The sequence below is a fragment of the Oryctolagus cuniculus genome, chromosome 5 (genome assembly GCF_964237555.1).
Source record: "Oryctolagus cuniculus chromosome 5, mOryCun1.1, whole genome shotgun sequence".
Classification (NCBI taxonomy): Eukaryota; Metazoa; Chordata; class Mammalia; order Lagomorpha; family Leporidae; genus Oryctolagus; species Oryctolagus cuniculus.
The window spans coordinates 23281934-23306981 of NC_091436.1; positions in this window are offsets into that span (position 1 = coordinate 23281934).

Genomic DNA, 25048 nt, shown 5'->3' on the forward strand with positions numbered 1-25048 from the left:
TTTTGGGAATTTGAAGGATGATGGTCCATTTTCTAGAATTGCTTCACACTGAATTGGATCATTGGATCTGCCTATCCCTTGAACGAAAATCTCTAGCTACCTGATCCAGTGGATCCATTTCAAGAAAATGTTCATCAGTTACTTCCAATAACAAAAGTCCCTACATGATCATCATTTCTCTGAGAAGCTGTCGAATTAAGGAAGTTTTCCTGACAATAGCAGCTTCCTGAGAGAATCAAGAGAAGTAGCTAAAACATGCCTGCTATAGAGTGCAACAGCCTTAATTTAATACAAGCAAAGATTTTACTTATGTTATGCCTTTTGAAGAAGTACTTCAGGTCCTCAATAGGCAGACATCCTCTGCATGCCCGTGTGAAGACTCAAGAACTAGACCTTTAATTCTTGCAGAGGCATCCAGTCAGAAATTCCATGGAATTTAACTTTAGTAGGAGTGATAAGCAGCACCTGGTAAAGGTCCTTCCATGTAAGCTGTAATTGTTCATAAGAGGATCCCATTTTCTAAGTTTTTAGCAAAATCAGATTTCCTGGGGAGACAACTGTTCATTAATTTTGAAACCTGGCACTGAGAGAATTTTGTTACTATATTCTGCCACAGGCTTTAGTACTTGACTCAAATTAATAATATGATCATCTGATCCTGGCTATCTAAATCAAAGAACATGTCAAAGATGAGGAAAGTTATCCATACAACATTTTAAAAAGGCTCCCTTGGGTGCCATACTTATCCTAAGAAAGGCAATAAGAAAGACCTGAAGCCATGAGTCTGAGATCTCTTGGAAAAGCTTAATGAAAGTCCTTTTAAAATTATGGTTGACTTGTTCAACCTTACCTGAAGATTGAGGTTTCCAAGATACATAAAAATGATAAGAGATTACTAAAGCAATAGCTATTTGCTAGTTATTTTTGACACAGAAGTAGATCTGTTGCCATATTAGGGTGATTTTGCGAGCCCAAACATGAAATTACATTGTTAAGCTAGGCTTTAGATACTTCACCTATTCTGAATGGGTTGGAAAAACCTCTATGCATTTCATGAAAGTGTCAATAAAGACTAATGGGCATTTGCAACCATTTGCTAGAGACACATTGGTTAAGTTTACCTGCCAACATTCACCTGGCGAGTTTCCTCACCTCTGTACAGTAGTAGATAAATGAAGTGGTCTGGCCATGAGGGTTATTTTGTAAACTGAGGTGAGACAGCTGACTTACTTCCTATATGTTGTATGTAGTCCTTTTCCACCAAAAACCCAAGAAATTATCTACATCAGGGATCCTCTTCCCAGATGAGTAGAGTCATGCATTTTCTTCACAATTTTCCATTGAGAGAATTCTAGGAGCATCAACTTATAGTCTAAAGTATATTTTTTATAATAGAGTAGTACATTACCAGTGGGCATCTAGTATAACCTCAATGCTGAGCCTATTCTATCTTAGGCATGATATAATAAGAATGTCTAGATGCTTATAGACACTGAGGTATTAGAGCCATTTCCAAAATCTGTTGCATAGCAACCTTCTTGGCTGCCCTGTCTTCTAGTGCATTTCATTTACTGATGTGGCTATTCCCATATTGCAGTCCCTTACAGTGGACATCAGCCACTTCCAGAAGTTCTAAAACTACCTGGAGACAAAAATCTCTTTCCCGTGTTTAATGGAACAGTTAGTCACAATCAATAGGCCTCTTTCTTTGCAAATTTCTCAATGTTCATATAACACAAGGAAAGCATATTTGTATTCTGTAAATGTTAACTCCTTGATCTTTTCCTAATTGTAGGCTCTATCTTAAGCAATAAGCTTGGCTTTTCGAGCTGAAGTGTTTAATGGCAATGCCATGACTAAGGGGTGCTATGACATGCCCTCCCTTTCTAACTCCTTGCTTCGTGAAACTACTGCCATCAATTAACCATTTAACATATTGATTTTCCAGAGGTTCATCTTTCAGAGCAGTCCTGCTAGAAAAGACCTGTTCCATGGTCTCTACGTAGGAGTGAGCTAACATCTCAGTACACTCAGATGTCACACAAGTAGCTGAATTGAGGATGTGGCATACTTGGAAAGTTATCTCAGATGAGTAAAGGAAGAACTTGGTGTTTAGTAAGGCATCCTCCTGTTAACCTTTTATCCTTTTCATCTTTAGAAATCCTAGCACTCTGTGTGGAGTTTGAACTTCAAGTAGCTGTCAGAAATTTAGATTGATCATTTCCTCCACTAGAAATGCTATAACATTAACAGGTCTTAAGCAGACGGGCCATTCTGTGGTCACTGAATCTAGTTGGTTAGAAAAGTAGATCACTGGTCATGAAAGGAAACCTAATTTCTGAATGAGCATAGCCGTTGGTATTTCCTATTTCTCTGCTACAAACAGTGAGAACAAGATTTACCCTCAACTCCCACAATGACCCAGATCTTCAAAGATAGGGGTTCTGCATGTGAATTCAGTACAGAGCAAGTGGCTCCCATAACAATAAGAAGATTTAGACTTTTACCAGCATTGTCAGTAATCATTCTGGACTCCTGGAAAGATATTTTTATATGGGTTGTGCAAGCCTCCTGAGTCCTCAATCTCAGTCTTCAGACAAGATCATGAGGAAATTGGTAGACATCCCTTTCCTTCAGAGTTGAGGCATTTGTATTTATAATTACTGTCCCTTTTACATTTATGGGGCAGGGATTTGTTTGGGTCCTTTAGATAGGGACATTCCTTGAATCAGTGTCCTGGCTTCCTACACTTGAAACATTCTCCCTTTGGCCTTTCAGTATAGCAAAGTGTCACTTGGGTTGCCTCTGAAGTCACCAGATACTACTTATAGCAACTGCTATTCTATGAGCCTGCTGCCTGGATTGGTAACAATTTTGGAGTACCCTCTACTCTACAACTCTGTGCCTATCATTGAACACCTGAAATGCTATACCTATCATTTAGTTCATGGAAGTCTACAGTCTCATGGCCAGTTTCTGAAAGTGTACCCTTAGGAATGAGTCCATAGAATTGGATGCAGAATTATCCACAGCTGAAAATATGTTTGTGATCTGGGAAGAGAAAAGTACCCATGGCTTTGCATGAGTCCAGTTACGCTAAAGCATTGGATTGGACTCCTGTCTTAGGTGAGATTAACATCCCAAGACCTTTCTATTTCCCAAGGTTTGAGGATTTTCCCTATAGATCAACATCCTAGCCCTCTTTAGTATCCCTTGAAAGTTAATGCAGATTTTGGATCACTTCTCATATCTGAGATACAACTGCCCAAGGGCCCTAATTATTTTTGAAGCCTTGTACCACTGCATCCAGGGCTTTTCACCTCTAATGGGTCCTATACCATGCCTATACAATGCCTAAGCTTTAATGTGAACCAAAGTAGGAATTAAACTGTATCCAGAGCATATGTGTACAATAATATTTAAATCTTGAACCAAACAACAAATGTCCCTGCATCTGCAGATGTTGGAACTACAGAAAAGCATCGTAGCATCTTCAGATGTTGGAGCTAAAGACCAGTATCCAAGCATCTTCATATGATGAAGCTAAGAACTAGCATCCCAGTAGTTTCAAATATGAGCGCTAAGCCCCATATTCAGAGTTCATTTGTAACTCTAAGCTGACACTTACAGTGAGTGAGAGGGAGCTTTGTCATAAGAAATCCCAAGTTTCAGCAGGCTAGTAGTAGCCACAGACATACACTTAGAGCTGAGTGTCAGGTGTATTGAATCCACCTCCCTCTTCCTGCCTTTCAGAATGAACAGACCTATAGTGACCACACATGACATCAATATTCTTCAGTCTCTAGTACATCTGCCACATCTGGGATATGAGCCAGACATCAAAGCTATTGGCCCATGCAAATGGCGATAAGTTATTGGAGATTGAGCCAGACATGGCAAGAGATGGTGTCAGTGTCCCACCTCTTAAACATTTCAGCCACTGACCAAATCGCCTGCATTTTAGAGGTGGAAGGTAGTGATTACATGTCTTCTATGAGAAGAAAACTTTGACCCCTTGGAGCCAAGGGCAGAAACTGGGTTCCAGGAATTGGGTTCTTCCCCTTAACTCCCATTCCAGGCCAGAAAAGAAGCCAGGAGGAGGAAGACAATTGGGTTGCTCCCATGGAAACTGGCAGCAGCAGTTAAGTCCTAAAAGCCAGCACCTCTCTCAGTATATGCTAGTTCTGGAAACATAATTCAAGCAGATAATAAGGGCCAATGTTCTCCAAGTAGGTGGCCATTTGTGACCAGCCATGCTCAGGCGCTCTCCTGCCTGCTGAAAGGCACTGGGGATAGAACAAAAGCATTAATCTACCTCCACATATTCATGTTCACTCTTTCTCAGCTGCTCCACAGTTTCCAGTTTGTGACTTCTAATTACCAGAAAAAAACAAAGATATATTCAGGTTTGTATTTCAAAAGCCTACCCAAAAGCTTTGACAACGAAGAGGGAAAAAATGCCCTAAAGAAACACAGTCAGTTTATATCCGAAAGAGAGAGAGAGAGAAAGAGAGAGAGAGAGAGAGCGAGCCTGAGAAAGGGAGAGAGGATACAACTCACCAACCATCTTTGGCTTATGCAGTTGTAGTACTGCTCCAATTTCTTCTGGCTGGCTCGCCATTTGTTGTAATGGGCACAAATTATCTCAATTTTTATTTCAAGTTCTTGCCTCAACAGAAATTCAAATTCCAAGCAGAGGCATATATATTATTCACAAGAGAGAACAGGATTTATTTTAACAAGGAGTAAAATACATTGACACTATAGTGTGGACAAACCCACATGGAGAGATATGCATCATGATTGGGCTGGAAGGTTGCTTATGAAGAGACAGTGTGAGAGGAGGCCATGGAAGAACTGGTAAACATAGCCCAGAAGCCAAAAGAGAAAGGGGCTCCTGTGCTATCAGTCCTCATTTATGAGGTAGGGAGTGGTGTCCTAATTGAATATACAATAGAGTGGGGTTTAGTGTGTGTGAGGCTTTCTGGGAGTTTCATGGCACTTCATATGCAGCTTAACTTCCACATGGCCATCATGGTGTCTTCTGTTTCCTGGGCCAGATGAGACACAGGAGCAGCAAGGGAACATGAACATGCCTGATTGACAGATAAAGGAGTCTAGTTACAACACAGGGTTATGCATTAATTGTGAGAAAATATTTCAGCTCAGCTATTCCTACCAAAAATTTCTGCTTAGTTCTCTCATTATCACCATCACTTACTCTTTCATACCTACACAATAAAAATGCTAGAAAACCACAAGAAATCTGCTGGAATTATTGCTCAACAGTGAGCACTGCTTTACAACCAAGAACGTAACTTTGCTTTGTGAAAGAATTCAAAAGTGAGGTGAATATCATGTGGTATGCATTTTATTGAGAAAGTGAAAATACATACTCCACAACCAGAATGCGGGCTCACTCTGAGGGGAGTGGCCCTATCCTTAACTGTGTTTACCATTATGTAGGTTGTTTAATGAAAGGGGGGCTATATTCTAATAAAAGGGAAGAATATTCAAGTTTTGTCTGAGAAGTAGATGGAGATTTCCCAGAATCTAACTGCCATTCCTTTTCACTCCTATTATGGCCTGCTATGTCCTGTCATGGAAGCTAGCAGATGTATTTTATAATGCTAATATATTATAATGAGCTGTAGATCAATCCAGATCAGTCTTGTCCTACCAGGGGATACGTTTATTTCTACAGCCACAAAAGGAAGCAAAACCACACTCTGCAAACCTTGAGAATACAGAAGCTAACCTTGGTAGCTCAAGACCTCCCTCTCCCTTTCTCAAAATACTCCCAAAATATTTCCAAAGAAACAAACAAAAAAGGTGACTAGGCTGTCATTCAGTCTCTTGAACTGAAAAAGGATAATTTTCTAAATTTCTAAATTAAATAAATTTGTAAGTATAAGGCAAAATTAGAATCACAAATCATAAAATATCTGGTCTATCATACAGAATGAAGGCATAGGAAATACTTCATCTACCCCATTCCTTAATGGGCTCCACTTTGAATTTAGTAATCCTGTGAAAAAACACCAGCTGAGTCCAATATAACTATCTAGCTCAGTTAGCCTCCAAATATGCCTTCTTAGTCTAAGAGTTATTTTGTTAGTTATTTTGACATCCGTTTGTAAGAAAATTTTCATATATAAAGGAAATCTTCATTTGTAAGGATGTCTCTGTCCTGTACCAGCAGGAGGAGGAAGTCACTAGAAATTCATATAATAGAAAAAACATTCCCATAAGGCCAAATAACAAGCCTTGCTTTTATTTAAAGTGCTTTTCCTGGCCAATAGATTTTATCTGAACCTTGACCTTCATCCCCTTTGTTTTGGCAAATGATGTTATTTGATTCTGAAGTCTAAGCTCCATGCATTTGAGATGTAAATTTTCTGCCTAGTCTTACCTAAGAGACTTCCTTTGGAAATGATAATTTAGGAATATGACTTACCACAAAAAAGAGAAACTTTGGAAATTGGCAAAGGAAAAACCTAAGCATTCATTTTCAGAAATACTGTAAAAAGTTTTTGACATATATGCTAATAATCTTTTCCTAAGGCCCAGAAATAAAATTCTGATGCAGATATTCTCTTATAAACATGAGCTTGCAACCAATAGCAACTTAATGTCTTTAATTTAGACTTTATAAAGGCTCAGACTTTATCCTTTAGTTTGTACTTCCTTTGTCTTTATTTTAATGATTAGAAGTCAACTCCTTATTAAGATTAACTCACTGAATTATGGTATTGATCCGTCCATCAGGCCAGCTCCTTAGAACCCCAAAACATCAAACTAACAATTCCGTTAGCACCTCTATGACTAACATGCTAGACTCCATTCTGAGACACTTCACAGAAACACGGTCCCTGATCAAACAAAATAATAACCAGTCTAATAGGCCCTAGGCAGACTGGAGCTCACTTTGACACCACAGCAGTTTCAAAACACACCAGCCTCCTATCATTGACCAATCATTGGAAGAACTGGACATAGTGGGCCAACCAGAGACTGGTATACAAATTGATCATGCACTGATCAACTCCAACTTTAATCCATGAGAGTCACCACCTTTAATCCCGTGAGGACTCTTAAAGTGATAACTGCCCAACACCTTGCTCTACCCAGAGCCACATAAATGCCTACCTTCTGCCACCATCCTTATGTCACTGATCGGCTTGCTCTATGCTCGGTGAGTGGACCCTGGCTTTGGCATTCAACCAAGTGTTAGTAATTGGCGTCACCTTATCTGAGGCCCCATCTCAAACCTCGGGCACAGTAGCCATCTTGTATAATAAGTTTCAACCTCTCCAAAAGACAGCCTGGTTCCTTAAAGTCAGGTGACCAAATGGCCCAACCGCAAGAATCAACCCCACCCCCACCCTAATGGGATTGGATGCTCCCACTTCCTCATCCCTGCAAGGCTATAACAAGACCTGCTTTCCTGCTCTCTTTTTTTAGGCTCTCATTTTTGATCTCTCCCTCCAGCCTGTTGGTTCCCCCTCCCCCAACAATAAACTTTTCCTTTAACTCCTGTGTTTGATGTGCTTCATGGCAGCCTTTCACCAAGTGTTGTATGAATGTTATCTGGCATCTGAGTAAAATTTAAAATGACAGTCATGTGATCTGTGTTTATATATGTATATTTGTTTATGTATATCTATATATCTATGTATGTTATGTATATATGATTTTTTGTACCTCTGGATGGTTAGAGAAAATTAATTTATAAAAGAGCTCCAATTAAGTGCCTTAAAGAAACATACATGATTATACAAAATAAGTATTCCTTAAACTCTTGTGTGGAAACTAGAAAAAGAAAAATGTTTTAATGTTCACATGACTTTGATAAATAACCCTGTTTATTATTATTGAGTTAATAAAAGCATGATATCTTCTGAGGCATCAGCTTTATGTATAGTACAATCATAGCACTGCAAATTCAACCTAAGAACAGATGTGCAAGTAGAAGTAGAGTGTTCATTATTAAATGTGTATCAAGCACAGTAGTATAACAAGTTAAATGTAACTTTTTGGGATTTCTGGTTTTATGATGACTTTTTTTTTAAAGAATTTATTTACTTATTTATTTGAGAGGTAGCGTTACAGACAGTGAGAGTGAGAGACAGAGAGAAAGGTCTTCCTTCTGTTGCTTTACTCCCCAAATGGCTGCAAAGGCTGGAGCTGCACCAATCTGAAGCCAGGAGCCAGGAGCATCTTCTAGGTCTCTCAGGTGGATGCAGGGGCCGAAGGACTTGGGCCATCTTCCTCTGCTTTCTCAGGCCATAGCAGAAAGCTGGATTGGAAGAAGAGCAGCTGGGACTAGAACCGGTGCCCATATGGGATACAGGTGCCGCAGGTGGAGGATTAACCTATTGAGCCACAGCACCGTCCCCTATGATGACTTTCTAATATGCACATATGTTAAAAGTAAGTACAGAGAGGTAGCTTGATGATGTCTTAGTCAGTGTTGGAATGTATACTCTTAATATAGTTTCCTAAATCCTTTTATTAATTCCTTACTTTGGAGTTCCACTAAGTTAAATTTAATAGTGGACACTTACTGAATACATACATTATTTCCAAATAAGCAAAAATATTGATAAGTGATGCATATAAGCTTTATACTTTTACATTCTTATTTCACAAAAGCCAAAGATGTTTTGGGTCTCCTGGCAAGTATGTCATGTGTCACATGAAGACGTTGTCCTGTGAGGAAGGGTATAGTTTAATTAGCACATGACAATTAAAACTAGGGATACTGGTACAGAAGAACACCCAAAACTTTCTGGAGAAGTTGCTATAGCATACTCAAAACTGGGTCCACAGGCTAGTGCATAGAAAGTAAATCACAGATATTAGGGTGTTAGATGAAAGGAAACTTTTATTGCCAAGCTCAAAGAGCCAAACAACTATTGCTTAATTCCTGGGATTCCCAAGAGAGTGAAGGCAATGACTCTTATAGCTCAAAGTTGGGGGACAAGGACTGTGTGTTCAGCACATGATCAGGCCCTCAGTTTTTTGGTGGTGCTCATAGCCTTTCTTGATTGGTCAGTAGTTCTGTCTTGTTCATGATGGAAAAGCTGGCTTCAGGCAATCTAGAGGCTGCATGAAGTTCATTGTCATCCTGGGCTAGAATTCTCCTGAAGTGAGACACTGTGGTCAACGTTAACCATGTAACTATATTTCTAGAGAATTTTTCTGAGCTAGTTGCCCACTGCCTCCATTTAGTGAATTTCTTTTGGTAGGTGGTTAAATAACAATACTAATGGAAGGCAAGGTCATTCTGAGCTGAAGGTGGGAAGCTGTGTCCTTTTGATACCTGGCCTTAGAGACATTTGTATAGAGATTCTATTTCCATACTCAAGGAAAGAACTCACTTTTATGAAGGAAGTAAAACATGTTAAAAAACTACTTATCAGAGTCTTTACCATGAATATAATTGAAGATGAAAAACTATAGTATTGTAATTGCTTACAAAAGCTTTATGGGGCCCAGCTGGTGGTATAGTGGATTAGGCCACCACTTGCAGCACCAGCATCCCATATGGGCACCAGTTCGAGTCCTGGCTGCTCCACTTATGATGTAGCCGTCTGCTAATGCACCTGGGAAAGCAGAGGAACATGGCCCAAGTTCCTGGGCCTCTGCACCCACTTGGTAGACCAAAAGAAAGCTCCTGGCTCTTGGCTACTGGCTTCAGCCTAGCTCAGCCCCAGTCATCATGGCCCTTGGAAAATAAACTAGCAAATGGAAAATATCTTTTTCTCTCTCTCCCTCCCTTTTTCTCTTTCTCTGTAACTTTCCCTTTCATTTAAATAAATAAAGGTTTTAAAATAACAGCTTTATGAAATTATAATAAACAATTAACTGTACAGATGATGAGATAAAAAATGTCTATGCCTAAAGACCGGGTGAGTGTTCATTATAATGACACATTAACCATGTAACTATTAATTTCTAGAGAATTTTTCTGAGCTAGTTGCCCACTCCAGCCATTCAGTGAATTTCCTTTGGTAGGTGGTTAAATAACAATACTAAAGGAAGGCAAGGTCATTTTGAGCTGAAGGTGGTTTTTTTTAAGCCTTCAGTTTGGAGGCCATGAGGCTGGAGTAACTCCACTGTTTTAAGTTCCTATGTAAGTAAACCAAAGCACAATGTATAGAGTAAAACAAAACTAGAGACTTTACCAATCAGACACTGACAAGTAACTTCTACCTAGGCTATTTCCACTCTAACAACACAAATCTATTTTTAATTGTTTTCCACATAGGTATTCATAAGCTCTCTGCCTATGGCACTATAGCAGTTATCTGAACCTCTTCTGGTTCTGGGGGCAGACATGAATTAATCATTCTTTGTTTTCTGATAAATTATGTTAATTTTACTTTGTTACTTTTTTCTTTTAAAACAACTTACCAATATTACCCAAAATATTTCAGATTAGTGTAACAGGAAACTTTACTCAGAAAAAAAGAAAGGTGATATTGTACAAAGGTTAGTTTGTGAGAATTTCATCATTTTTCTGCAGTATTCTCATGTTGACTCTCCCCACAGTAGCATCTCAGGCTACAGGATTCCCAGATTCACTGTTCTCATGTGACATTAAGCCATGGAAGAGAAGGACCCCATGCCTCAGCTCATGTCTTAGCATTCCTCACCACATTCCAAAAACTAAGCTGACTGTACCAGCATAGGACTAAGTACTGTTTCAAGAATATGAGGTCACCTGAGTTAGCTGGAAAAAAATCAGAGCCACACAATAGTTGTTCTCTCACTTTAACCAAGTTGGGGGTGGGTGGGTAAAATTCTAAAAATTCAGATATTATTACAACAAAAAGGAGGAAAATAGTACTGTGTAGCAATCTACAGAAATGCTTGACATCCATTTATGCATTGATGGTCTCCTTGTTCTCTATAAAACCCTTAAAAGTAATTAAACGCCTCTACTTGTGAAGTCTCTAGCATAGGATTTGGCTTGTAATATGGTCATATAGCTAATGACAAACAACTTTTTTGCTCCATCCATAGCTCTTTTTAATTTTTTTTATTAATATAAGAAGAGCAGATTACAAGTCATGCATGGAAATAATTCTAAGATTATAGTGATAGTTCTCTCCCTTCATATCTCCCTCCATCCTTCTTCCTTTTTTTAACTTTTGCAATAACATATTCTTCATCTACTTTATAATCATAGGCTTAATGTTCCACCAAATCAAGAGATCAAAAAGTCAAAAGTTTAGAGACCACTTTTCAACATGCATATAGACAATGTCTATAAAAATACTCAAGTTCCAAGATGTCAATTTCCCTCCTTTATATTATGTTTCTGTTTTGTTACTCTATATATTAGCTACCACAGATAAGAGAAAGCATGTGAACTTTGTCTTTTTGGGCCTGGGCTATTTTACTAAGCAAAATGGTCTCTGTTGCAAAAAACTTGTTGTAAAGGTAGGGTTTCATTATTTTTCATGACTGGGTAGTATTCCACCACGTATATGGACCACATTCTCTTCATTTAGTCATCTGTTGGTGCACACCTTAGCTATTGTGAATTGAGCTGCTTTATATGGGGTGGTACAAATATCTTCTTCATATGTTGAATTCATTTTCCTTTGATATCTTTCTAGGAATGGGATGGCTAGGTCATATGGTAGATTTTTTTTCAGATTTCTGAGGACTCTCCATACTATCTTCCATAATGGTTTTACTAGTTTACATTTTCACCAACAGTGTTTTAGGGTACTTTTTCCCACATCCTCACTAGCACCTGATTGTTTTTGTATGATAGCCATTCTTTTTATTTTTATTTATATTATTTTAAATTTTTTATTATGCGAGTGAAATTGAAGAGGAAAGATTGCTTTTAGGGTGGGTGGGAGGTCTTAATATCTTAACTGAAAACCAAAATGTTGAGTGTATGCAAATTTGCCCTTTTATAATATGAACCAAATTGTCCATCTCATAGAAATAGAAGAAAAAGTAATTCCTAAAGACATATTTCCTGAACATTTTATTGTACAACGACAATTCAATGACCTTTGTGAATAAAGATATGTTAAGATCACCCTGATTTGTTTAGTCATGGTAAATGTTATGGTCATACATACAAATCAATGAGCTCAAAAGAAAAAGAAAACCAAAGCAAATGAGAAGTCAACTCAGTAATTTAAAGTGAACTACTGTCTCCTCCATTCTGCAAAGTTGACGCAAATATCTGAATAATTTGTTTCTCCCCCAATCTTCCTTAGACATTAATAATTGAAATTTGACAATCCTTATTTTTCTTTCTTTTATAACTTGGATATTCAAATCATTCTAGTTAGTTTCTATGATTTACTCTTTCATGTTTAAAATTTTTAGTTATATAAAGAGAACAGATTTTATGTATTTCATAGGTAAAATTCTAGGAATTTTAAGATTTATTTATTATTTACTTGAAAGTCAGAGTCTTACAGAGAGAGAAGGAGAGGCAAAGAGAAAGAGAGGTCTTCCATCTGCTGGTTCACTCTCCAGATGGCCACGGTGGCCGGAGCTGTGCAGATCTGAAGCCAGGAGCCAGGAGCTTCCTCCAGGTCTCCCACATGGGAGCAGAGGCCTAAGGACTTGGGCCATCCTCCACCACTTTCCCAGGCTACAGCAGAGAGCTGGTTCAGAAGTGGAGCAGTCAGGACTCGAACCAGCGCCCATATGGGATGCCAGCACTGCAGGTGGTGGCTTTACCTGCCACGTCACAGCGCCTGCCCCAAAATTCTAGGAATTTAACCTTAGTGACCTCCCTCTCTCTTCCCCCCCCCAATCACTTTCTTTCTTTCTTTAATTTTGCAGATACATAATTTCAGTACACTCTATAATCACAGGATTAAAGTACCATTAACCATATTATTTGACAAGTAAAAAGCATAAAGACAACAATTCCACAGGGCTAAAAAAAAATACAATCACAATCATGTCTATTTCATCCTGTACATTTTTTTTTTGTATTCTGTATTCACTACCACAAATCAGAAAAAAACCTATGATATTTGTCTTCTTGGGACTGTCATATTTCACTAAACATAATGGTCTCCAGTTGCATCCATTTTGATGCAAGAGATAGCGTTTCATTCATTTTTATGCCTGAATAGCATTCCACGGAGTATATATAGTAGCTTTTCTTTATCAGCTAATGGACATCTGTGTTGAATCCATATCTCTGCTATTCTGAATTTAACTGCAATAAACAAAGGGGTAAAGATCACTCTTTCATATGTTGCTTTCATTTCATTTGGGTAAATTCCAAGGAATTGGGTGGCTGGGTCATATGGTAGATTATGATCTGGATATCTGAAGCAAAGAGGAGATTAAAGGTGAAAAATGGTTTCCCACACAATATTTCAAAAGAGCTAAATGGTAAGGTAGTCTTGGGTGTAATCTTCATCCTAAGCATGGTAATAGGCAGTAGTTTGAGCCATGATTATGAGGTGTTGTTTTTTTTTTTTTTTTTTTGACAGGCAGAGTGGACAGTGAGAGAGAGAGACAGAGAGAAAGGTCTTCCTTTGCCGTTGGGTCACCCTCCAATGGCCGCCACGGCCGGCGCGCTGCAGCCGGCGCACCGCGCTGATCCGATGGCAGGAGCCAGGTACTTCTCCTGGTCTCCCATGGGGTGCAGGGCCCAAGGACTTGGGCCATCCTCCACTGCACTCCCTGGCCACAGCAGAGAGCTGGCCTGGAAGAGGAGCAACCGGGACAGAATCCGGTGCCCCGACCGGGACTAGAACCCGGTGTGCCGGTGCCGCAAGGCGGAGGATTAGCCTAGTGAGCCGCAGTGCCGGCCTATGAGGTTTTTTTTTTTAAAGATTTATTTACTTACTTGAAAGTCAGAGTTACACAGAGAGAGAAGGAGAGGCAGAGAGAGAGAGAGAGAGAGAGAGAGAGAGAGAGAATCTTCCATCCGCTGGTTCACTCTCCAGTTGGTAGCAATGGTCGTAGCTGAGCCCATCAGAAGCCAGGAGCCAGGAGCTTCTTCTGGGTCTCCCACGCGGATGCAGGGGCCCAGGCACTTGGGCTGTCTTCTACTGCTTTCCCAGGACATAGCAGAGAGCTGGATCAAAGTGGAGCAGCCAAGACTTGAACTGGAGCCCATATGGGATGCCGGCACTTCAGGCAATGGCTTTATCTGCTATGCCACAGTGCCAGCCCCTCTGAGGTTTCTTGGCAAAGCATGGCCAGAGTCTTTCTAAGATTATGGTTGGGCTTTTTATACCTTATCTGAAGACTTCCAGGAGTAATTGAAATGGTATGGAATTTCTAAAGCAGTAGCTATCTGCTGAGATACTTTCATGACAAAAGGGGGTCCGTTATCACATTTTGGGAGCCCCCAAACATGCCATTACTTCCTTTAACAGGATGTTAGCTACTTTAGGAGTTTTTCCATTTGGATTCTAAATCCTCCATCCATCTTTTGAAAGTATTAATGAAATCTAATAGATATCTGTGACCATTTGCTAAGAACATATTAATACAATCTATCTAACAATATTCACCTGGATGAGTTCCTTTGCTTTTAAAGGCATATGGGAGTTGGTCTGGTATGACCACCAGGTCTATTTAGTAGACAGAGGGAGAAAGGATTGAGTTATTTTCCTTATAACAATATATAATTCTTTTCCTCCAAAGACATAAGACACTACCACATTAGAGACCACCTTCCCAGATGGGGAGAGTCATGCATTTCTTAGACAGCTTTCCACTGAGAGGTAATTAGCAAATCTTACAATGTAAAGTCGACAACCATTTGGACTCTTCAGTGTAGCCTCATTATTGTGTCCATTCTACCTCAAGTATGTTGTATTAGAGACTTCCGGCTGTCTCTAGAGGCTTGGATTTTAGAGCAAATTCAAAAACTTCTTGATTCACAGCCTTCTTTGCTGATTTGACTGCCACTGCTCTTTCTAAATGATGTGGGTTTCCCCCTTCTGCTGTTGCCAGAAGTAAGCAACAGTCACTTCCAGAGGTGCCAAAACCACTTGCAGGAGAGGTAAATCTCTTCCCATGTTTAATGAGAGAGTTTTTACAGTCAGGAGGACTCTTTCTCTCCAAATTGTTGCATGTGCATGTAGTACAAGGAAAGTATGTTGGGGTCTGTGTAAATATCAACCTTTCCCCAGTGTTAAGGGTCTAGTCAAGGCAGTAAGTTCAGCCTTCTGGGCCAAAGTGTGGGGTTGCAATGCCTGGGCTTCTACTAATTGGGAAAGAAAAACTATGGCATATCCTGCTTTCCAAACTCCTTCCTTCACAAAATCATTGCCATCAGTGATCCATTCAGCATTTGGGTTTTCAAGAGGATCACCTTGTAGATCAGACCTACTTGGTAGTTGGCATGCTCTATAATTTTGACACAAGAGTGATCTTGCCTATCAGTATCTCCAGATGGCAGGAATATAGCTGGATTCAACCCTTGGGATATATTGCAGATTACCTTGGGTGAGTCCAAAAGAAGAGCTGGTACTTGGTAAGACATCCTCCTGTTAATCACTAGTGGCCTCTAATCTCTAGAACTCCTTGTACTTGTGTGGAGTTTGAACATCAAGGGTTTAGGCTAAATTTAGGTTGGTGGTTTCTTCAACTAAATTGTGTAGCAGCAATTGCTTTCAAGCACATAGATCATCATATGACCATTGAATCCAGTTGCTTAAAAAAGTAGGCTACTTGTCACTAAAGTGGGCCCAATTTGGCGATAAATACAAACAGGGCTATACCTAGCTTTTCTGTGACAAACAGGTAAAGGGCATATTTAGATTAGGAATTCCTACTGTAGGGGGCTTTGCCAGTAGATCCATAATCTTTCTTAAAATTTTCATATTTTTCTCCTGTCCATTAAAGTGGGTAAGTGCCATACCCTTTAAGGCCCATATGAGTGTTTGGCTATCAACACGCATCCCAGAAGCCAGGTCCTACAGAAACCTACCATTCCCAGCAAGGTCCACAGCTGCTCCTTTATCTGTAGGTCCTAAACATGGTATAGCATCCAGTCACTTAAGCAAGAGATTACACTTTCCCGGGGTTACAACATAGCCCAAGTAGTTCCTGGTTAGAAGTGGATTTGCCAACCTTCAGCTATGTTGGATTGGCAGAGAAGGGCATGGAATTTTAGCTAAGCTTGGCTAAAGCACAGAGACTATTGCAAGTCTTGGATTCTTTACTCATAAACCTGCCCCCTGTCTAGCTCAAATCAACAAATTCTAGAATAGACAGATAAAAGATAAAAATATATCTTACAATAAAATTTTTATTTCTACTGTACTGAATCTTTGGGGAGTTTTTGACATTGATATCACTAATAGTATTTTTGCTTTGAAGTCTATTTCCTCTAACATTAGTGCAGTTACATCGCCTCACCATGACTCAAATGTATTTTATATATTTCTTTTTAAACATTAGCATCAAATTTACTAGTGATCTAATGTATTAGATGAACATATTTCAGATACATATTGTTGGGCATCATTTTTATAGCCACTTGAGATTGTTAATAAAGAAGATCTAAAGAATTTAGGTCATTTATATGTATTTTAATTAAGTGCTCTATCTCCAGTACTTAATTTTGAGGTATCAATTATTTTTTCTCATGAGTGTGTGTCTCTATATGTGTTCTTTCTTACCTTTAGGTTAAGTTATACATTTCTCGTTATCAGTCTACTTTTTAACCTCTACATATTTCAATGTGCTGTGTTGTTTGCTATTCATTTAGTAACTATCCTGCTTTATTTTCAAAATAAACACTTTATTTAAAAGTAATCTTGTATTTACAAAGTTACACAGAGAGAATAAAGTTCCTGCATAGCCCCATCTAGTTTCTCATACTAACACTTTATTCTACAATAGTAATTTTGCTAATACTAAGAAACAACCATTGGTACATTAGTATTAAATAACTTCAGTTTTTATTCAGATTTTATAATTGAAAACCTTTGTGTGTGTGTGTGTATCTCTAGATACTCAGATATTACACTGAATTCAGACCCTTGGTCTTTTAACATATATAAATAACAAAGTATAAATTTTATTAGTATTCATATATACTTCTGAAGCCTTCCAAATACATTTTCATATTTCAAATGCCATCACCAACACTTCAACTTAAATGTAATGTGGTCCAATATTTCAATTCTACCCTTTATTATGCCCACATATTAAATAATGTTAATATTCTTATTATCAATATTATAATAGATTTTATATTTGTTTAGACTTATCTATATATTTGCCAAAATATTTAACACCTTTCATACGTTAATATCAAGCACTCTATCCTGAAACACTTCTCTTGCTCTTGAAGGCATCTTTTGGAAATTCCTATAATGTGTATCTTCTTTTTTTAAGTTCTCTGCTTTCCTTTTCTTAAGACTTTTTTTAATGTATTTTTGAGACGTAGAGTTACAGACACAGAGAGAGAGACGGTGAGGCAGAGAGAGAGGTCTTCCATCTGCTGGTTCACTCTCCAAAAGGCCACAACAGCCAAAGCTGAGCCAATCCGAAGCCAAGACCAAGAAGCTTCTTCCAGGTCTCGCACTAGGGCCCAATATCTAGCATAGAGAACTGATGGAAATTGTGTCACTAACTATTCAACCATAATACAGTACTAGAAATAAAACTGATTCTATGTATATCACCTGTCAATCACAAATAATGTGAATATTACTAAAGCATTGACTGGCACATAATGATTTGGAATAGAATAATGGATGGAAAATGCCAGGCAATGTTGAGTAGAAGTTAGCTATCAGTAGTGTGGCTACTTAATTGAGTTTACATTATGTCCTTGTACCTTCGAGCATATTTTTAATTGGTCATTTTTTGTGAAATTACAAAAATAATCTTTCAGTTTCATAAGTTTTCTGAATCAATAGCGAGTTTGAATTGAAATTTTTTAAAGATTTTTTTATTATTTATTTGAGAGGTAGAGTTTCTTGAAAGGTGGAGTTACAGAGAGAGGTAGAAGCAGAGAGAGAAAGGTCTTCCATTCTGCTGGTTCACTCCACAAATGACCACAATGGCCAGAGCTGAGCTGATTCAAAGCCAGGAGCCAGGAGATTCCTCCAGGTCTCCCACGTGGGTGCAGGGGGCTAAGCACTTGGGCCATCCTCTATTGCTTTCTCAGGCCATAGCAGAGAGCTGGAATGGAAGAGAAGCAGCTGGGACTCGAACCGGTGCCCATATGGGATGCAGGTGCTGCAGGCTGGGGCCTTAACCCACTGCGCCACAGCACTGGCTCCAATACTCTGTTGATATATTACTTAAGAAGTCTACTCATAGTTTTTAGGTGTATACCAGTTTTCTGAATTTACATGGACTGTCTTGAATAGCCACAAAAGTGAAATTCTGATTCTCTTGATAAATTATTTTATCATCTACACAAACCACAAACAATATTCTGATATCTGCTTTCTGCAAGCTTTATTTAGCCTTGAAAATGAATGTTATCAAATGACATTGAACATCTGGATTTCTTTTAAAAATTGATCAATATCATATATGAGTTGACTACAGGCTTTTCACGGTGCACTTCAAACTATCAATTTAAAGATAAAAATAAATTATTTATTGATCTGTGTTATAGGTAAAAAATGAAAACATGGAAGCAGCACCAATCATCAAGACTCTGCATTAACTTACCTACTCTCGTTCTAAGACATTTTTCCTTTGTGCTTTTTATTAATAAGGTAATGTATCTGTTAACAGATTTGATGCTTATATGATATTGATGACTCCTACTGAACTATGAGTTGGTAACTGATCATTCTTCTCAGGGATGTTTGGTCTTAGTGCAAATAAGATATGCCATTCAGCAACCCCATCCGGAGTTTATCGTGCTCCAAATGCAGACAAGGTCATAAGTTGTCCAGCTTACCTAAGGCTATTGTTAAAATACATCATTTCCTGCCACTGTGTTTTTCTCTGAGATTCATTTAAAGAATTCGTGGTATATCAATCACTGGTTCAGTTTGTCATTGTTAAAGAAAATCAGAATTTGCTTTCAGTTAATATTACTAACCAATAAATACCACATGAAATTTATTATACTTTAAGCCAAAATAGACTCAATATCTACTGCTGTCAGTCTGCATTTTATGATTTTTATATAACCAGATGAAAACATCATGAACAGAAATTTTAAGACATCTCGTCAGTGTGAGAAGGGCAGGTAGGAAATGGAGAATGGTTTGGAGATTTGAGGCTTAAGTGACAAGGATAGAACTGGATAGCCATCGATTGAAATAAGAGACAAGAAAAGAAAATGAGCAACAGAAGGGGAAGAGGAGAAATAGATTTTTGACACAATAATTTTTGAATTACAAATGCAGAAGTGAAAGGAATGAAAGATCAAAATATAAAGAGAAATTAACAAGTACTGGTAAATCATTCAAAACCCAGGAGCAACTTAAAATATTAACAAGCCTGACAATATAACCATGAAAATTTTTGACTGATAAGACACACCACAAGCAAAATCTCAAGAAAATGGCCAACTGAATTTAACATTTTGGCAACTTGCAGATGAAAGACTGATAACCTTAGTTTATGAAAACCTTCATATTATATATTGAGAAATTTATTTTTAAACATTAACATATGTAAAATAATTAAAAATAGAAATGAGTAGTTCACAGATAAGTTAACTCAGTGGGTCTAGAAATGATTTACAATAAGAGAGATGCAAATTTAACTGACACTACTTTCCACTTATCAGACTGGCAAAAATGCATCGCTCTGCTGATTAACACTGTGGAAAAATAAGTTATGCCATATATTGGGGCTGCAAATGATATAACCCACATGGTGAAAAATTTGACAGCATAAAACCAAATTGCATGCATTTTCTTTTTTCTTTCTTTTTCCTTTTTAAAGATTTATTTATTTTACTTGAAAGTCACAGTTACACGGAGAGGGGAGAGGCAAAGATCCTCCATCCGCTGTTTCACTCCCCAGATGGCCGCAATGGCCGGAGCTCTGCCGATCCAAAGCCAGGAGCCAGGAGCTTCTTCCAGGTTTCCCATGTAGATGCAGGGGCCCGAGGACCTGGACCATCTTCTACTGCTTTCCTAGGCCATAGCGGAGAGCTGGATCAGAAGTGGGGCAGCTGGGTCTCGAACCGGCGGGCATATGGGATGCCGGCACCGCAAGTGGAGGCTTTACCTGCTATACTGCAGTGCCAGCCTCTCTCTCTCTCTCTTTTTTTTTTTAAAAACCTAGCAATTCCACCTTTAAGACTCCATCTCAAAGTATGATGAATCTTCAGAATGCTTATGTAACTGTTCATGAATTTCAAACACTTTTTGAATTTATTTTAATTGCATTTTTCCATGAACCTCTTAAAGTGCCCTCTATGATAAGGACATAAATGATATCAGTCACAAGATAAAAGGTTCCTTAAAGTGAATGAAAAAATAAAAGATAGAAGAAGTCATGGACAAAACTTCTTGGCAATAGCATATTAACATGTGTTAGGGAAAAGGGTCCAGGAAAGCATGCTTAGGTAAAGTGAGAGTGAGACTCAGCCAGGGCAATCGTGTACCAGAAATCCATAGAAGAAGGGAACAGACCTAACCCGAGAAACAGGCAAAGGATGTTACAATTGGGCATTTTAAGGTAAATAAAGTGGGAAAAGAAGGAACTCACTTCAGAGGAAGTTAAACTTCTTAGTCAAAAACAATGAAGAGCATTTCCTGAGATTAATGATCCAAGAGAAAAAATTTTTCTAAATTATCAAAACTTTTTTGTAATCTTTATCTATAATTAAGAAATAGGAATCTTTGGGACTGTTGTCATGCAACATTAAATTAAGCTGCCACTTTGAACTCTTGCATTTCATATCGGAATGCCTGTTTCAAGACCTGCTACTCTACTTTCAATCCGGTTTTCTGCTAATGTGCCTAGCAAGACAGTGAATGATAGCCCAAGTACATGCTTCCTTTACACTCTTAGAAGAAAACCCAGATTGAATTCCAGGTTTCCGGCTTTGGCCTGGCCCAGCCCTAGCTTTTATGAGCATTTGGCGAGTTAAGCAGTGGATAGAACTTCCTCTTTCTGTCTCTCTCTCTCTGACACTCTCCCTTTCGAATACAAAAAAATATGAAATGGGCAGCTTTACTGATGCATGCATATAAATATAGAGAAGATGAAATGGGTTTCATTTGAAGTGACAAGAAAGGCCATGTCATTACCATAGATATCCCCTTAATGGATTTTTTATCTCTTGTAAGCAGATCCAGAACTACAAAATCTGCCAGGAGAGGAAAGGCTGATACTTTAAAAATATCTTGATGGGAATGTAATGTACTGCACTGAGAATATACCATTTCACATTATTCTGTCCTGTAAGACCTACAATTAGTATCTACTCTGGTCCTTAATTCTGAGTCTTATCACATCCATGGATTCAATTTTCTCTCAATTCACGGAGGATTTTGGCCTTGGGTAATGCTTGGGTATAGGTATTAGAGGTGAAGGGTTGTGAAAACAATTTTTTAAATCAGCAAAAATCTCTCCATCTTACCTCATCCAGGTTTCTCAGAGCCAGGTACATAACGCGCCTCCCATCTCAGTTATACAATCTCTTTACCCAACCTCCCACCGACAGAATCCAGGCTTCACACTGCCAAAGCCCATAACAAAAATTAATTCCCAACACATTGTCTTCTATAATACAACTAGGAAGCCAAGTTATTCACGACCACAGTGAAATTTTGGCAGGAATTTTCCTACCACACCATTAGTGCCTGCAAATGAGGAGAACATGTGTATTAATAATTAGAGAAATCCCATATGAGATGACATCATCAACATATAAGCTGCAGTATAAAGTGACACCAAATATTATTTTTCTGGCAGCACACTAACTAAGAATTCTAAATCATGTTGCCAGGAAACTGTGAACCTGGGGAAAAATCCAAAATTTGGCATAAAAATTATCTTCATTTGTTCTCAGTTTTGCCTATAGTCCCTGTGATACTATGCAATATGGATGTATTTTGGTATGCTACTAAAGGGCCCAAACTACTGGTACTCCAAGGATGAGATTTTTCTATATTTTGAGATGTGTTCTCTCAATTAAGATTGAGAATGTTTGGTGGAATAGACGAGGTTAGCTAGTAAAAGTGAGGAAAAAATCCTAAAAATTAATATATTTCAATAAGTGATAATAATAAATTCAATTAGATTTCTGTCCCATGATAGATGTTAGGACTATGTTGATATATTAGAGTGAAGTGTTTGAATATTATCATTTTTCTCAAGTAGTGATCATAGCCAAGACATTTGGCTACTCTTCACTTTTGAGACATGCTAGAAAAATTAAACTGTCAGGCCATAGTAATTCCCAATAAAAATTAAATTAATTGGTTGAACCCATGAATCAGTAAGTGCATAAGATACTGTGTTCCCTTGAAAATGAGGAAAAAGCACATGAGAAGCACATTGGAATTACTCAGAAGACACGTGTGTTTATCAATTATATGACTGTAAGAAAGTTACAATGATCCTCTCCACATATCTTCTTTCCGTTATCAAAAGGAAATATAAATCACTACCTCATGGTAAGAAGTGAATGAGTATATGAAAATGCTTTAATACTTCCCTCAATTCTTTATCAATGGACCAATAATTTGGACATTTGGAGCATTTTTTCCTTCCAAACAATTGACTTTTAAGTTCTATTTTCTTTATCTAGAATAACTAATTAAGTTGGAAATAATTTTGTTTATATTAATTCTACTTGCTCCTGACACGTTTAAAAACAGCAGGCTCATAGAATGGCAGATGTCCTAAACAGCACTCTGGCCTCAGAATCAGACCTTAAGGCATTCAGATCTGGCTAAAAAAGCCCATGAGAGTATTTCAGGCATGGAAAGCCAAGACACTCTGGCAAAACAAACAAACAAAAAAACCTAAATGAAAGATTTCTGTGAGTGACATCCCAGTGGAAAGAACGGGGCCATCAAAGAAGGAGGTACCTTTCTCTGAAGGGAGGAGAGAACTTCCACTTTGACTAGGACCCTGTCTAAATAAGATCAGAGTTGGCGAACTCAAAAGGCTTCCATAGCCTTGGCAACTCATGACAAGAGCCTCGGGTGATTACTGACGCCATAAACAAGAGTGTCAATTTGTTAAGTCAACAACAGGAGTCACTCTGCACTTACTCACCATGTAGAATCTCTGTCCTTAATGTGTTGTACTACATGAATTAGCAGTATAACTGGTACTCAAACACTACTTTGTACTTTGTGTTTCTGTGTGGGTGCAAACTGTTGAAATCTTTACTTAGTATATACTGAATTGATCTTCTGTATATAAAAAAAAGTTGATTTTTAGGAGACACCTCTCAAAAGGGCCACATTTTCCCTTTTTTATGTTAGAAATAATTTTAAAATTAACTTTTATTTTGACACAATAATTGTACATACATAGGGCTACTGTGTTACACGTCAATACGTGTATACAAAGTATAGTGATATCAGATCAAGGTAATTGGCATATTCACCACTTCCAATATTTATCATTTATTTGCATTAGGAATAATTTAAATTCCTATTAGCTCTTTGGAATTATATATAACAAGTATCCTGTTATGTAACAGTGAAGTAGAAATCATTCCTGCCATCAAATTCATCCATTTACCTGTTAACTATCCCCTCTCCTCTCTTCAATCCACCTCTCCTATAAACTTCCCTGGCTCTGGTAACCACTGACTTACTCTGTACTTCATTGAGATAAATTTTTTAGCCTCTCTGTAAAAAAATTTATTGACCTTTTTTTCTATTTTAATTTTTGTTATTAAGATAACATATTTTTTTAAACTTTTATTTAATGAATATAGATTTCCAAAGTACAGCTTATGGATTACATTGGCTCCCCCCCCATGACTTCCCTCCCACCCGCAATCCTCCACTTTCCCGCTCTCTCTCCCCTTCCATTCATATCAAGATTCATTTTCAATTTTCTATATATACAGAAGATCAGTTTAGTATACATTAAGTAAAGATTTCAACAGTTTGCACTCACATAGACACACAAAGTGAAAAATACTGTTTGAGTACTCGTTATAGCATTAAATCTCAATGTACAGCACATTAAGGACAGAGATCCTACATGAGGAGTAAGTGCAGAGTGACTCCTGTTGTTGACTTTACAAATTGACACTCCTGTTTATGGCATCAGTAATCTCCCTATGCTCCAGTCATGAGTTTCCGAGGCTATGGAAGCCTTTTGAGTTCACCAACTCTTATTTAGACAAGGTCATAGTCAAAGTGGAAGTTCTTTCCTCCCTTCAGAGAAAGGTACTCCTTCTTTGAAGACCTGTTCTTTCCACTGGGATCTCACTCACAGAGATCTTTCATTTAGGTTTTTGTTTTGTTTTGTTTTTGTTTTGTTTTTGTTTTTGTTTTTGTTTTGCCAGAGTGTCTTGGATTTCCATGCCTGAAATACTTCATGGGCTTTTCAGCAGGATCCGAATGCCTTTAGGGCTGATTCTGAGGCCAGAGTGCTGTTTAGGACATCTGCCATTCTATGAGTCTGCTGTGTATCTCGCTTCCCATGTTGGATCGCTCCCCCCTTTATTTATTCTATCGGTTATTATTAGCAGGTACTAGACTTGTTTATGTGATCCCTTTGACTCTTAGTCCTTTCATTATGATCAATTGTGAACAGAAATTGATCACTTGGACTAGTGAGATGGCATTGGTACATGCCAGCTTGATGGGATTGAATTGGAATCCCCTGGTATGTTTCTAACTCTACCATTTGGGGCAAGTCAGCTTGAGCATAGCCCTGACTGTTAATGAACAACTTAATACGTTATCTTTCTTAGTATTTTTTTTTGGTCTATTCTACTTAATACTACTGGTTTAATTCTGTAATTAATACACAGTTATTCTTAAGTGTTGAAATTTAACTGAAATGTGATCCCTGTTAAATATAAGAGTGGGAATAAGAATGGGAAGAGATGTAACATTTGGGACAAGATAACATATTTTTAATTTACATTGTAGTTAAAGTCTTAAAGTTTCAC